Raw genomic sequence first — 16,905 nt, forward strand, 5'->3', positions numbered from 1 at the left:
AAGCCCCATCTATCCATCTTCCATTACCAATGTTCCACTGAAAAAGCTATCTCCACTGAAACAACTTATCTCTGTGTTACAAATCCAACTTTCCTGTAGTCTTGCATCCCAGTGACATTTGACATATACATAATTTTAAAGAAGACAGGAAAGCGAGTTTTCGTGTGCAAGTCAAAGAGCCAATATCAGGTCCTAGTTAAGAATATGGCCTTTGGAATTAGATAGCTTTGAGTCCTAGATCTAGGCCTTATGAGCCGTGTGAATTTGGGTAAAATGATAACCCCACTGTGCCTTGGTTTCTCTGCCTCTAAATAGGTAATAACAGCATCTACCTCTTGAAATTGAGGATTAAATTAGATTAAGGAAATTTAAAAAGTATTTGGCACAGGAATTGCTAGCAATCATTTTTATTATACAAAGACATTTCTTTGGTTTTTCTCCTACTTCTTAGTGCTCCCTCCCCATTCTTTGCTAGTTCTCTCTTTCAAGAGAGACCTCTAAATATTGCAGTGCTCCAGAGGTTGATCAGACATCCACTCTTAGCTATACTTTCTCCTAGCCCAGGAAATTCACATTCCACCTAGATGCCAATAGCTCCTAAATGGGTCTTTATCCTTGACCCATATTCAACAATGTAGTTTACATTTCTACTTGTATATTATAAACAAACGTAACAGAAAGAGAACTCCTGGTAACTTCCCATCTTGTTAAAACATGTTCTTACCTTCCCACCTCCACCAATTTCTCATTTGCTCAAGTTGAAAATCTAGGTAGGAGTCTGTGCTTTCTCCCTTTATCTCTACTATTATTACTATGGTGAAACTATCATCACCTCTAGCCTGGATTATGGAAATAGTCACCAACGTGGGCTCCTAGCTTTCACTTTTGTTCTCTGCAGCAGATTAAGCACAAAATTACCAAACTTATCATTTTAATGTGTAGTAAAATATGTCACTTCTCTCCTTCTTAAAAATCTTTTTTGGCTTCTGGTTGAAGTTTAACAAAATCTAGATTATATAACCCTATTTTATCTGGTTCCTGCATACTCACCCATCTTTCCCACCCAAATTACTCATTATGCTCCCAACTCCTCTGGTCTACTCATCGGCCTTTGAACATGCTAAACTCTTCTTATCTACTGTCCAAGATCTTAGGTTTGCTCTACCCCTCAATGCGGTCCTCTTCTTTGGCTTTTTACCTGACTTGTTACTTCAGTTCAAATTTTGGCTCAGACGACACCACCTTCTGGGAAGCTTCCCCTGACCAGCTATCTAAAGGATTATAGGGCCACCTGGGTGGCTCAATCAGTTAAGTGTCCAACTCCTGATTTTGTCTCAGGTCATGATCTCATGGTTCAGGAGTTTGAGCCCTGAGTAGGGCTCTGTGCTGACAGGTTGGAGCCTGCTTGAGATTCTCTCTCTGCCCCTCCATCTCTCTAAACAAACACACACACAAACATTACAAACAAAGGAATGTATACTACCCTTTTTTATTATTCTTTAGTCTTGGTTTCTAACACTCTTGAAAATCTGAAGTTGTCTTGGTTGTTTGTGTGCTTACTATCTGTCATTCCACACTAGAGTTTAATTTGCTTTCGGGGAAGAGACCTCATCTGTCTTATTTCTATATGTCCACCACCTAGAGCAGTGCCTGGTACACAGCAGTTGCTTAATAATATTGCCCTAATTAATAAATGACTGAATCATGGCAGACAGTGAACATTTATTTTGGCAAAAGAGTGACAGAACATTGATTAACAATTTAAAGGGACCATTGTGGGTAACAACGTACATAATCATAGTTCTTACTGTCTGACTTAGAAATTGTAGAAGTCAGGCAAATGAACAAAGTGATAATATTAATGTTAAAACTAGAAACTAATATTAAAAAAATTAAAATGCTAACTTGTTTGTTATGGACTTTATGTTGAAGTTTACATAGATACTGGGGGGAGATAAAGTCAACATTTCTTAATCCTCTACCATATGCCTAGAACCTAGCTAGGCTCTTCACATAAGAGAAAAAAATATATTTGTCAGAACATACTCTCTACTTTCATGTTAGAGTGATAAAAATAAACTATAGTATTTAAGTGTAAAGTAGAATTTTTACACTAATATTTCTTTTTATAAGATAATACTTGCTAAATTTCCTATGTAATATGAAAATTAGCACTTTAAAAGAAGAACTTAGAAACCGATAAAGCCATTTTCCTTTGGGAGATGATGTATTTTACATTTTAATACATTATAAATCAGAAATAAAAACTATGGGTTATTTCACTGTAAGCAAAATACTTTCCTGAATATTTTCAGTGATTACAGAAGGTAAAGGGAGGTATTTAAAAGTTAAAAATGATAACTACCATCTGAACTTTTACTCTATAGAGACAATTTGCTAAGTACTATACCAATACGACTTCACTGAAGTAGTTGACTATCCATTTTACAGATTAAAAAACAAAAAAACAAAACAAAACAGAAACAACTATGGCTTAGAAAAGTTGAATTACTGATCTAAATACAATTTGTTAGTAATTATGTCAACAAGATTTGAATCCAGATTACTGGCTTTAAAGCTCTTAGCCATGGGTATGAACTAAATGTTCATAACCACCTCCCCTTCATTCATGTATTGAAGCCCTAACCCCAAATGTGATGGTATTTGGAGGTAAGACCTTTGGGAAGTAATTAGAGTTAGATTTGGTCATGAATGTGGGGACCCTCATGATGAGATTAGTGCTTTTTCAAGATGACAGATCTCTTCTCCTCTCTTTCAACTGGCATGCAGTGAGGAAAAGCCCTATGAACACACGGTCAGAAGGTGGCTATCTGCAAGCCAGGAAGCAGGGTCTCACCAGGAACCAAATCTATGGGGACCTAGATCTTGGACTACCTAGGCTTTAGAATAATGAGAAATAAATTCTCTTCCTTAAGCCACCCAATCTATGGTATGTGTTACAGTAGCCTGAGCAGGCTAAGACCACCACATTGCTAGGTAATCATTATATTGGTTCTAAAGCATGAATAATCACATTAATGAGAGGAAAAAAAAAAAAAAAAGGAGTTCTTTACTGCTCCAGCGTGAACAGTAAAACTCACAAGGGATTTTTCTCTTGGTTCAAATAATATTTTATTAGAAATTAAGTTGTAAAAGTCTACGATGAGGTTCGTCACCAGAGAGACCAAGTTCTCTCTCTGCAGAGTTGCGGTTGAAGCTCTGTGGGAATCCTTCAGTGTATTTGATGCAAACCCTCTGGGGTGTGTTGCTTTCATGAGCACTAAAAAAATCCATGTGAGTATTGAAGGGAAGACTTGAAAGGCCCTCTGAGCTGACCCAGAGTCAGAATGTTCCTTGCCTATGCTCCCTTATAGGGGATTCTGGCTTGATCAATCTCAGATTTTCACTCATAGCCAGCAGCAACTGTACATGCTGCATAGGCAGTATCTTAAGCTCCCAGAGGGATGAAATGCCTCATCACTCAGCAACCACTTTGGCAGACTAAAGGGTGACATTGATTGGCTCTGAACAAGTGAGTAAGAGAAACAGTGTCCAAATCTCCAAAGGAAGCTGGGGGAAAGAAGAAAAAAAAAAAAGCAAACCCCTTTTTAACACAATCTTAAAATCTTCCAGACTCATAAAATAAATGCAAATCCATCTGCAGTGGGAAATCCAGCCACTCAAATGAGGGTCCCAACAAAGTCATCCTTAAAAAGTGACACATTATTTTATTCATTTATTCAATGTTTACTGAGCCCCTGTTATGTGCCAAATACTGTTCTAGGCTCTGGGGATACAGCCTGCACAAAAAGTCCCAGGTCTTAAGGAGAAAGACAAATAGATAATTTATCAGGTGTTGATAAGTGCAAGGGAGAAAAGGAAAGTGAAGTAAGCAAGAATGTACAGGGAGGCAGGAAATGAATGCTGTTTCCACACTGGGGTCAGGGAAGGCAAGTCTATTTGATAAGAGACCTGAAGGAAATAAAGGGGCCAGCCATCCTGATATTCGTCAGAAGAGAGACTAGCAAGAGTAGGATGATGCTTGAGCCACTTACTTGAAGAAGTCAAAGTGGCTGAAGCAGAGTGAAAAGGGGAAGGAAGAGAAGCAAGCTGGAGTGTCGGGCCAGATCAGGTGCCAATGATAAGCTGTGCTAGGACTGAAGCATAACGTGGAGTAGACGGGAAATGATTGGGGGTCTTTGGCAAAGGAGAAACATGATAATAGGTCACAATTTAAAGGGACCGCTCTGGATAAAGAGTATAGGAAATAAGAAGGAAGGTGAGAAGTCAGCAGAAAGTTAATCCAGTTGTTCAAGAAAGCATTTATGATAGTTTGAACCAGAGTAAGTGCAGTGGAGGTCATGAGAAATGGTCATGTTTGAACATATTTGGAAGGCAGAACTGACAGGTTTTACCAACAGCTTGCATATAGATGTGACAGACCGAGAGAGTGATTAAAAAGATAATCTAGGACCATTTATGGAGACTGGGAAAATCAGAGGAGGAACAATTTTGACTAAGGTTAAGAAATATTGTGAGTGCTTTTGTAGACCTCTTAATTTTTAGATACCTTTAGATATCCTAGTGGAGTAAACAGTTGGATATAGACATCTGGAGTTTAGAGGAAAGGCTCACACTTAACATATAATTTTGGGAGTTGTCCAAATAAGGGGCATAGTTAAACACATGGACCTGGAGAGAAAGAAGACACAGGAAAGTAAGGAAGTAAAATACAATGGTAACAGCTAATAATTGAGAGGTTAGTGAGTGCCAGGCATTATTTTAAGTGCTTTACTTACATTAAACTCTCTTAACCCTCAGAATGCTATGAAGTAGATACCATTATTCACCACTTGAGGAAACTGAGTCACAGAGAAGTTGAAGTACTATATCCCAAATCACACATCTAGACAGGGTGAAGAGGCAAGGTTCAAACACAGGCAGATAAGTTCCAGAATCTTCCACAGAGAAGGCTCAGGTACAAATTACTATTTTCAGACCTTTTTTCTGCTTCAGTGCCTACACCCCCCAATGATGGTCAGAACAAAGAATAAAAATAAAGGTCAGAGTTTTGCACCATTTAAATTCTAGGCTCATACAATCATTAAGCACTAGCAAATGGAAGACTTATAAACAAGTTCTTAGAAACATAGCACCAATAAACCAAACAAAAAACATCAAACAAAACTTCCCTTAAAAGAAAGGTAAACTACCACAGGAAATAAGAATAATTTATTCTATTTACCCAATTTCATCTATAGGTGATAAGGTACCTTTTGATTTTAGAGCTCTAAAAGGAGAAAAAAGTATAGGTCTTACAACTGAGGAAATACTCTAACTTTTTACAGCAGCCTGGCTTTTGTGTTGACTGGGTTCTAAGCACAGTTTAGCCAGAAATATATTGTTCTTAATATACTCTCAACTATATTAAACCACAATGCTTCCTCTTTAATAAAAATGACTCTCTTCTCTAGGAACAGTATTCATGGAGAACACCAGTAAAACCTTTATTTTTTACTCTTCAGTTATCTTTTTGCATATATCACCTCAGAATGAGCTTCATAATGATGGCTGATGATAGGTATAAGAGCACAAATTTTCACATTGCTCTTACTGATGACAGGATCTTTACCTCCTTCTCTTGATATCTCTAATATAGTAGGAGCTTGGTAAATCTTTGCTAAACAAATAAATACGTTTTAAGTTTAATGCTTGTTCCTCATGTCAAAATATTGCCATGTACATCTGCAGAAGGGATCTACAAAACTCTGTCCCTTTGGATTTTGCTGATCTACTCAAGTGCCAAGGTTTATGAAAACAGACTATTTTGCTTGGTTAATCTGCATATTTATCACATTCATCCAACTCAAGTACCCCTGGACAGGACCAAACTGAGCATTTCACCCTAGAGAAGTTGCTGCCATTATCCACTGGCAGCAAAGAGGAGCTAAACAGTAAGGCAGACCTTGAAGACATTGTGCTAAGCAAAACAAGCCCAACACACATGGACAAACACTGTATGATTTCAGTTATATGAAACAGAACGTGGAATAGGGGTGACCGGGGGCTGAAAGGTGGGGGGAATGAAGAGTTACTTTTGTAAGTACAGAATTTCAGTCTGGGAGGATGAAAAAGTCCTCGATGGCTAGTGGTGATGGTTGTACAGCAATGTGTATACACTTAATGCCACTGAATTGTACATTTAAAGATGTACAGCTTCCCTAAAGATGGTTAATAGGGTAAGTTTTAGGTTATGTATATTTCACCACAAAATACTTATACACAAACAGTTGGGCAGCTATAATGGTACATTCTTCCATTCTTAAGTGGTTTTCTGAAGTCATGGCAGGAAGAGTGGATTTGTCTGTATCTACTTATAGATGCATGTGTATGTACACATTTACCACCAGACCATGCCCCTTGTCTCCAAATAAGTTATACTTTCATCTGCTCCAAACTTATCAATCCAAAAATTTAATTTTCAGTTTATTTCAAATATGTAATTTTCCAATTGACTTTAGGATCTTTTCTTAACTGCGTACTAACTTACTGACTCCTGAAATGGATGCCTGAATTTGCCTCAGGTTGGGACCTGGATAGAATCCTTTGGACTCAGGCTATTTGCCCCTGGGCAATTTACAATGAGATCTTATAACTTGCTGGGAGAATCTGAGAGGCTGAGAAAGACTCTGGAACAAAGTTCTCCAGAGCGGAGGGGTCAAATACTTTGGAAACTACAGTTTAACATCTTTTTTCTCCTAGTACTAGGATATAACAGGAGGGCACACATTTTTGCTGGCCAGAAGATCTGGGCCTCATCACTGGCCTTGCCCCCAGTGCCCATGTGATCTTGTACAACTTATTTTTTTGATATTAGTCTCCTTATCTATAAAATTAGAAACACCAGTACCTATTTTGCTCAGTTTTTGTGAATCTATCATGTTGGGCATAGAGCGGATGCTTAAGAAATTCTATTTCTTTCCCATCCCTAATTAGAGTATCTTGGCATGATCAGTAAGAGTTTGGATCTTGAAATTATAATTATGGGCAACCCATAACTGGTCCACAAGCCAATCTGTATGAAGAAGGCTTTGTCTGTGATCCTATGACATAAAAAAATGAAATCTCTAAAACTAAAGACCATCTAATATAACGGAGAAAACAAAAACAAAAACAAAAACAAATGGTTACTTAAAACCCAAACTATAACTACTTTGGCTCAAATGGGGAATGACAAATCTCCTATCAGTAGAAATTAATTAACACTGTTCCCTTCCTCGAAGGGTCTATTGTGGGTGGAAGGAGAAAGCAGAATAAAGCAAAGTCTAAAACTTCAATGAAATTCTGTAGTACTGACTGAAGGAAAGAATAGGAATAGATAGCCCATTGCTTAGGCTGGCATATTGATGGGCTCTTGGTTATGCAAGGGTAGAGAGTGTAATAAAGTGAGGGGAATAAAAATTTGGTGAAAGTTTAGTAAAAGAGACACAACAAGGCTATTACATCAATGTCCTTGTTATCCCCAAACCTTTAATGAAAAGTTCTACATACTCCTTTGACTTGTGAGAATGCTATTTTAAGGGAGAAATCAAGGAGGAAGTTCTGTATTTTGCTTCAGGGATGATGTGGGAGGGTACAGATACAACTTGGGGATCCCAATCTAACAAATTTATGATGAGCAGTTCAGAGCCAGAGTTGACCAGGAAAAGCATACACCATCCTTTCCCTCTCTTCATTTCTCCTTCCTTTCTTCTCTTCCTTTCTGGAAGAATTGTGAGGAATGTGAAGTTCTCACTGTATATGGGATAAGGTTCAAATGCATTCCATTTGAATCTAAAAACATACCTTAACTATGCCTGGGATACTCTAGCCGTAACAGGCTGGAATAGAAGTAGGAAGGCTGCCCATGCAAGCTCAGATATGGTCAGAGTTCCCTGAGCAAAACTCAGGGATGGCAAATCAGAGATGTCACCCTCCAGTCCATTTCTCATAAAGGAAATATCAAGTCATCTCTGGAGAACATATTCTGTAGAACTTGTCATGTACTTACACATAAAACACAATTTTGGTTTCTTAAAGGGAACTGGCTTTACTAGAGAAAATTCATCAAAACTTCCTCTCAAAGTATCTGTCAACTGCCAAGATATGTATTTGAGACTCCAAGCTCCCAGTTTGGATAAGAGTGATACAGAACTTCATTAGAGACCCTGTCTTATTTCTTGGAAACAAAGAAAAGGTATGTGAAGAGACAGGCTTTCTTTTAGGTAGAGTTTCAAAGTAAAGGTAGTAGATACAGTATACTTATTCATTGTATTCTCTTCCACAGTTTGCTTTTTTTTAACCTGCCTAGAAGCTTGGTCCTATGCTACAATTTCATCACTAACAATGCTAAGAGACCTCCAGATGGATATCTAGTTTAGACAGTATTTTTTCCAGTATTCATTTTATTTTTTTTAAAAAGTTAATATTTTGATATTAGTGAAACTCAAGTATATTTGAGTTATTTCCTCTATAGATTATAGGAACTAATTTTCTGTCTTGCTAGTTAGTATTTGAAAGGAGACTAGCTGGGGGCACCTGGGTGGCTCAGTCAGTTGAGCATCCGACTTCAGCTCAGGTCACGATCTCACAGTTCTCAAATTCGAGCCCCACATCTGGCTCTGTGCTGACAGCTCAGAGCCTGGAGCCTGCTTCTGTTTCTGTGTCTCCCCCTCTCTCTGCCCCTAACACACTTGCATTCTGTCTCTCTCTCAAAAATAAATAAACATTAAAAAAAATTTTTTTTAAATAAAAGGAGACTAGCTGTACTAAAGGCAATGCTTGAAACATAGTAGGTTCTCAGTAAATACTTCAAAGAAAATAAAGATTGAATAAAATCAAATGAACCAATGAATTAATGAACTAGTGACTATATCAAGAGTTGGCCATATTTCAAAGGAACTGGCCAAATACTCTCAACTTACATAGGTAACAATTTCACTCTCTGCTTACCTTTTGTACCATCTCTCCATCAACAGCATCCCCAATAACAGGATGCAGTCATACACACAAAGGCAACAATGTGTTTATATGTTTGTCTAGGGGAGTGGGCACCTAAATTTTTTTTTTTTTAAGGTGTTTAGTCTTAGATTTACAGGTTGAAATCTGAGGAAGAAAAAGGAAATGCTCTTACCCTTCCGGTGCCTCCCCCTTTAGGGAGTATTTATTAATTAAATGAAAGAATAAATAAGTGACTACTCCACTCGGGCTATTTGTCTCCTCCATCTGAACTCTCTTGACTTTTGTAAATGAGTGTAAAATAGAGATTTTGATTTTTTAATAAGACCTGTGCTTTTAATGAGGTTTTTTTTTTTTTTCCCCAAAAGTCATGGTAAAAGATTCTGTGAAACTTTTATTAGACATCAAATGGAATTTCTTTCCTTCCTCCCTTTTTCAACAATTTTCTCCATCGGTTTGTGTTTGTGATTAGATAATTACAGCACTCCATCCAGACCTTGAATTTATATTGCATTGTGAATGTGTAATAGTTATTCATTCTTATGGTTAGAAAAATTAATTATTATTAATTATAATTATAGTATGCACTAACAGAATTATAATTAATCTTCATTGTATTACCTGAATAAAATATTAAGGTTATCAACACCTGGAAATTATGGAGATTTCTGGCAAGGTGTATACTTTCAACTCTGAGCAGCTTAATCCTTTTTCTTTCAATCTCTTGGTGCAATAGAAATATATGCAGTTAGATGGGGTTGCCATCAAGGTACAAAATAGCAGAGGAAGGCAGAAGCTTCAGCTACACAGACAGGCACAGGAGAAGACTCAAAGAAGCCCATATTCTGTGGGACCACAACGAATACCAGATATAAGCCAGAAATTGAGAATTTCAGGAACTGATTTAAACAAAAATCCTACATATGTGTTAGCTTAAAAAGACTCAACCTATTTATGATCAAATGATTAGTATAGATTAATAGAAAGGAGAAGAGAGAAAAGGGATTGACAATTGTAGATTGGCTCCAATAAGTTCCAAAGGCCAGCAGCAGAATGTGAACCCTGATTCTTTCCTGGCTTGTCTGTATTATATGGAGTTAGAATTGTCTAAATACTATGAGTAATATGGAACTTCTCTGAAGGGTAAGTTAGTGCCCTGATTAACACTTTCTGATAATTCAACTGGAAACATAATTGAGAAGCTTTGTCCTGACAGTTTCTCAGTGATGGGAGTGATATGCACAGTCACTCTGCTTGGAACTTTATCAGTTTATTCCTAAATCCTGGCAGAACAAATTCAACACTTGCTTGGTCATTGCTGTTGCCTTTTTCATGCTTAAGAAAAAGGGCCTGGTCCTTAACACCACAATACACCTTCTTTCTCCCTCTCTTTTCAAACTCTACAAGTAGAGTTTGAAGTATTTCCACAATATTCTATCCACAATATTTCTAAAAGATAAGTGATATAGTATGCTTGCTATTCTCTGAAAATACTCTTGCAGTGTTTAGTTTCTAGCTTATAAAGTTTCCATTGATATTTCTGTACATCCTATCTCTTACGAAGTTTGTGTTTGGATTAGGTTTTATCCTTTTGTGATTAACACTAATATAAATTATATTGATGTAACCCTTGCTATTTATCATATTCCTCTCAGAGGAGTTTAAAATGCTTTAGACATTCCATGTCAAAATGCTTTCATGTTCTACGCTGGCTTATATCCAATTAGTTTATTTCATTATTCAAATACCTAGATACTCATGTAAAATTAATTTATCTTATAAAAAGAAATTTAAGAAAATGAAAAGGACAGGGTTCACTTCTGTCATACGTTCTCTTCAGAGTCATTTAATAGAATGTTTAAGCTCCAGGTAATTCTATTGTGGCCATACATCACCACATTGGATGGTCAGGTGGATATTGTGTTTTAATCTAAGGCTAAGATAAACAACATAAACTGTAGATAAACAACAATTGAAGAGACAACAGTTAAAAAGGACACCAAATTGTCACCAGGTATTAAAACTAATTTTATAGTTCTTCAGTTTCTTGAGTTAGTATTCACATTTTTTAAAAGTACATGCTAATCATTCTTGTGTCCAGAGCACCAAAAACAGTAGTTATAGCAAAAGCATCTTATTATAAATTTCAAGAAAACAACATCTGGGATAATGATTTAAAGTGAATTTTGAATGTAGAGAAGAGAGACCTTTTAGATACTCCAGAAAGTTCCATTTTTCCTGATCTATAATAAATTCCAATAAACAGAGTTCCTTAATAAACTGCAGAAAACTTCCTAGAAATCTCTTCCCTACTTTTGCATGATAGGATATTAAAAAGCCTTGGAAAAGGTTCTGCTTGAGTTAAAAAAAAAAAAAAAAATTAAAACAATAAAGTCCAGGTGTCCTTCCTTTTTTACTCCAGGTTCTTAGACCTTCAGTTCCTTAGATAAAGTTCATGTGGATATTAGAATCTAATAATCTGCCTAAGTTAAAATTTGTTCTCAATTTATTGCCAGAAATAATTAGAAGTCCTCATTTTAAAATCAGTCAAGATAGGGACAAATTGTTGAATGACATTTCTAAGAACTGTCTATTAAATAAGAGGAACAGTATAGATCATTTTCTTGACATTTGTAGTGGTAAAACCCCTGCACTATATTGCTTTTGGTTTCCTGTAGGCATGGTTGCAGAAAGAATGAAAAGAATGTGCTTTTTAAAAATAAGGATTCTAGGGGTATCTGGGTGGCTCCTTTGGTTAAGCATCCGATTTTGGCTCAGGTCATGATCTCATGGTTTGTGAGTTCAAGCCCTCCATAGGGCTCTGTGCTGGCAGTGGGGAGCCTGCTTGGGATTCTCTCTTTCTCTGCCCCTCCCCTGCTCCATACCTGCTCTCTAAATAAATAAATAGGTAAATAAATAAACAAACATACATTAAAACAAAAATAAGGATTCTAACCCAAGAAAAGTTAAAAAGAACCCTAAAAAGTCACAAAAATTCATTTTAAATCTGCTAATACCTGGTTATAATGTGGCAACTTCTCACTAATTTGTAACTTCAAGTGTTGTTACTTTACAATTGGCTTTCCATTGCAGTACCCCTTACATCCATTTCTCTATTTCCAGGGTCCCTGAATAGCCCTCAGGGACTCCGGAGCCTCTGAGGTTTGCCACTAGCCACAGGTAAGTCATACTGTGACAAGAAGCTCTGTGAACCCCCTCAAATATATGAATGTAATGGGGGAATTCAATTATGTATAACATATATTATGTTCCTAAAAACTTCATTATACAGTGCCAACTCTGGGTCCTTTTACCTTGTACCAGAGCAGGTCCTAGATGATCCACCTACCTTCAATCTGAGCTCTGGCATTTAGGTTTGTTTCTAGCAATTTAATTACTTCTGACTTTGGGAAATATTTTGTTGTTTTTATTTGCTGTTTAAAGTAAAAACTGTCACCTGACTTCTCCCCCCCCCCCCCCCCCCAAATATTCCCACTTTTTTGCAAACTTGAGTAAAACCACTGTGAATGCTGGAACTGTTCTCAAACTTCTTGGCATATTACTATACAGGCAACTGGTCTTGTTGGCCCTAGGTTTCTTAGTCACAGCCGCTGGTAATCCATTTCCTTCTTGGCTGTTAGGGAAGGGCCTGATTAACCAATCCAACAAATTCCATGCCCCTCCCCCTGCTTCCTTTGGTTAGTTCTCTGCTTTAGCCTCAGGCTTCTTGCCAGGTTGGACTGAGAGTGATCAAATTGCCTTTGCATTGGAGCCAGCAACCAGCAAGGGCACAATGCTGTTTATCTGCCCTCCACTCCACACTTGTCTTTTCTACATCAAAAGTCCTGCTTCCTTTTAACTGTTGGTCATTCTTTTTCTTCCTAAGGAAACCCACCACTTCTCCTATTTGTTTTATATAATCAATCAATGATTTTGTTACAATTTTACCTCCTTGTTCACGTAACACATGACTGAATTTCACTTAACTTGGTGAGAGACTTCACTTTAGAAGTAAATGAAGTAAGCAAAAACAAAATCTTTTCACCTCTCCAGAAGGTCATGAGCTAAACCTATTAGAGCAATACAAACTGGAATCATTCAGAAATGTTAGATATTTACAATTTTCACAAATATGAAAATGTTTTAGTCATAGAGTTTCACTTAAAGCAGATTCCTTCTTGGAATCGTCTTTGCCAAGATTAGTACATGAAAAGATCTCAAGAAGAAGTAAAATTTTTAACATGTCAAGGTACATTTGGCAAAGAGAATGACTCATCTTCATGAATTCTGTGTGCATTAAAGGTTCAGTTGGGCAGCCAGGTGATCGGTAGGAGTGGGTTATTTACCTGGGAGGACCTGGAAAGCTTTTTACACAGAGTCAACAGGATTGTTGTTAAGCAGCAAGTCGGCAAACATGGGAAGGTTGTCATTAAACAATGTTGGGATTCAGAACTGTTGACGTTTATTTGCTTTTCAACTCAACTGCTCATGGAGAGATCCAAGCTATCTAAAAAGAAAAGCCACATGCATCATTGCTCTCCTTCTCTCCCTTTTTAAAGCCCTTGGCAACCTTAAGACAGGGTGAAACAATTCTTTACCACCAGGACTTTTTCACATGGGCTTCCATAACGGGCTTTGGAGGGGTTCATGAACTCCTGCAAATATAGGTGGCATTTGATGTATAATTATGTGCATATGGAGAGTCTGTTTGGGTGTGGTAAGAGAGTTACGTTTTTTTTTTTTTTAATTAGATTTTTAAAGGGATCTGTGAAACAAAGAGTTTTCAAACTACTACTCTGGGGTGTAAATTGAGTGTTTTTACTAATGTGGGTGGGAAGGGGAAAAAGAACATGGGTGTGATGCATACTGTTCCCTTACACGAGTTTTAAAAGTCTGGCCAGCTAGGTAGACGTGGAAGTAAGACAGAGAACCCTGGTTACTGCTGCAAAATAAGAATAGTATGTCGGGAGCAACTGAGTGGAAAGAGAGAAAATTAATGTAGCCCCTCCAGGAAAGGGCATCAGGACACCTTCATCTTATTCAATCAGATAGGGGTTTCAGGCTTTTGTACTTATTGGAAAACTGACAGCTTTTCTAAGGGTCTCACATACCGATTCCACCCCAGGTATAAATGCGTCCAGGACATACTTGCTATTGCACTTGGCTTACCATACAGTTCTGAGACTTATATCCAGAGACCTCTACACAGCCCTCTATTTGCTAAATAAAGAGAAACTGACAGATCAGGATTTGTGCTGCTCCATCCCCAAATCTGGGTAGTTTCCCCAAATCCCATCAAGGTAGATTTCAGAAACGGTAATCTAACTTCTAAGATTCTGGTATCTTATTTCTGCTTATTTCACAGCTAGTCAACATCAGAGATGCCCCCCCCACCCCCACCGAAGGGATCACCACCTTTGACTATTCCTTCCTCATTTACTCAAGGGATCCAGATCCATATCCACCATATGAAAACAATAAAAACAACAAATTTTGCTCCAGTTTGCTGGCCCCTGCTTCCAAGGTAGGCCTCCTGCCCATAGAAGATCTGTTTGTTTTGTCATCGTTTTTCAGAGAAAATTCAGTTAAAAACCTATATTCTTTTTTGGGGTTTATGGTTCATTTGAAGTATTGTGCCTCATTTGCCTGGTCTCTTCAAGAAATTGCTCTGCTGGTGCCTTATCAGCTTCACTCCTCACAGCATGTAAACCAATGACTGTTGGGCTATTACCACCTGCAAGGCATCTCCCCCCACCAACTTTTTTCTTTTCTTTTGGAAGGGGATCAGGGGGAGTGGTGGTGGAAATCAAATTTAGACTCCCCTTGAAGTTTTAGAGAACACTCTTAAAATGGACTCTTTTGCTTCCTACAATCCTTCCAGGTAACTGCATGCACACAAACTCCATTTCCACAGAATGTGAGATTTTACTCATCAAAAAGTCTTCATAATCAACTGACAACCTATCTGCTTCAACAGTGTTGAATCTCTTTCAGTATTTCAAATATGTCTGTGTCTACTGATGCTATGTTAGTTCTTAAGTCTCAAAATTATCCTTTAGCATTAAAATAAAACCTGCATTGTTGAAACCTAAGTACCTTGGGTATAAAAATCTGAATAGTTATTTGCATATGATGGTGACAAGTGATAGTGTGGGGTGAAGCATAAACATATGGTTTCTAATTTCGTGGACTTCAAATACAATTTACCCCCTAAAAGCTAAAGAGATGTTTAACTAAAAGTTAACGAGATTAGTTTCCTATAATTGCTAATTGCAAGTTAGTGGTTTAAAACAACGCAAGCGTATTCTCTTACAGTTCTGGAGACCCAAAGTCTGAAATGGCTTCCACCAATGCTGCATTCCTCCTGGAGACTGGAGGGAAGAATCCATTTCCTTGTCTTTTCCAGCTTGCAGAGGCTAACTATAGTCCTTGGCACTTGACCCCTTGCTCTATCTTCAAAGACAACAACACAGCATACAAATCTCTCTGACCTTCCCCCCACCACCACTCTCCCTCTTATATGGACCCTGTGATTACAGTGGACCCATGTGAATTACCCAGAATGCTCTTCCCAATTTAAGAGCCTGAACTTAGTCACACCTGCAAAGTCCCTTTAACCATGGCACATCACATATTCACAGGTTCTGAACATTAGCATGTGGACATCCGGGGTGTGGGGGTTGGGGGAGGCATTATTAAGCCTAACAACAGTAAACTGTCTACAATATAATGCTTACTCTAAAGAAGATAGTTATTCTTTAAAATTTCATTAGAAATCAAGGTATTTACTTTTCATTAGACAAGTTAATCACAGTCAGGTCAGAACTGTTAAAGTAAATTCGAATGAGAAACTTTCCAATTCCACTCCACAAATGTGTTTTTAGAGCAAGTATAGACTAGAACATTGAGAAAATACTACACAGCTCTTTGGGTGAAAGTTGTCAAGGTAATTTCTTTCTGGTCTGTGGTTTTCTCCACAGATGTTGCAAATAAATCAGAACAAGGATGGAGGAATGGCATGGGAGTTTAATATTCTCTAAACTGCTGACAAACCATAAAAACTGTCTTCAGTCCTTATTCCCAGTAAAGGAATTACGTAGCTGGTGTGTCCTGTAGTTCTGACTTTCCCAAATTTTGTAACTTTTTGCCTTCGGACACAGAACAGCCGAGCGCCGCCAGGTTCTTCAGGTGGCTGATGATCATGAGGCTCATTCTTTCGCTGTTCCCTCTCAGTGCCTTTCGTCCCCACTGATGCTGAGTGACAGGCGGTGAAGGTGGAGCAGGTGTGCAGTGTCGGCCTTTGGCGTGTTGACACAGGACTTGAAGGAGACTTGAATTTTTAAAAATTTCTTTCAGGAGAGGGGAACCAAAGGCATGACAGACTCCCAGAGGAAATCACACACACCTGTTTTTTGTTTTGTTTTGTTTTTGCTTTTTGGTTTGTTTGTTTGTTTTTGGATTTGCCGCTCTAGGCAGTTTCAGAAAACAAATCCTAGGATAAGACCATCAATATGAGCACACCTTTGTGCTGTTCAACATTATTCCAATAAGGTAAGTAGCACTTTCTGACCAGGCTCAGGGTATTCCTCCCCGCCCCCTTCTTTTTATTCTAAACACAGAACTAATTTACCTTTCTGGGGAACAAGTCGTTCCTTTTTTTTTTTTTTTTTTTTTTAAATTTTCTTTTTTTCAACGTTTTTTATTTATTTTTGGGACAGAGAGAGACAGACAGAGCATGAACGGGGGAGGGGCAGAGAGAGGGAGACACAGAATCGGAAACAGGCTCCAGGCTCGGAGCCATCAGCCCAGAGCCCGACGCGGGGCTCGAACTCACGGACCGCGAGATCGTGACCTGGCTGAAGTCGGACGCCCAACCGACTGCGCCACCCAGGCGCCCCACAAGTCATT

The 16,905-nt window shown here is 38.1% G+C and overlaps 1 long non-coding RNA gene across 1 annotated transcript in view; it reads left to right on the forward strand.

Annotated features, from left to right (window-relative positions):
• LOC131498776 (uncharacterized) overlaps positions 1-16,621 on the forward strand; it is a 31,835-nt gene extending 15,214 nt beyond the window's left edge. The window contains exon 3 of the long non-coding RNA XR_009255588.1: positions 14,363-16,621. This is a non-coding gene — a long non-coding RNA (uncharacterized LOC131498776). The remainder of the gene's footprint in view (positions 1-14,362) is intronic.
• Positions 16,622-16,905: the final 284 nt, after the last annotated feature.

This window comes from Neofelis nebulosa, chromosome 2, assembly GCF_028018385.1.
Source record: "Neofelis nebulosa isolate mNeoNeb1 chromosome 2, mNeoNeb1.pri, whole genome shotgun sequence".
In the NCBI taxonomy this organism is placed as follows: Eukaryota; Metazoa; Chordata; class Mammalia; order Carnivora; family Felidae; genus Neofelis; species Neofelis nebulosa.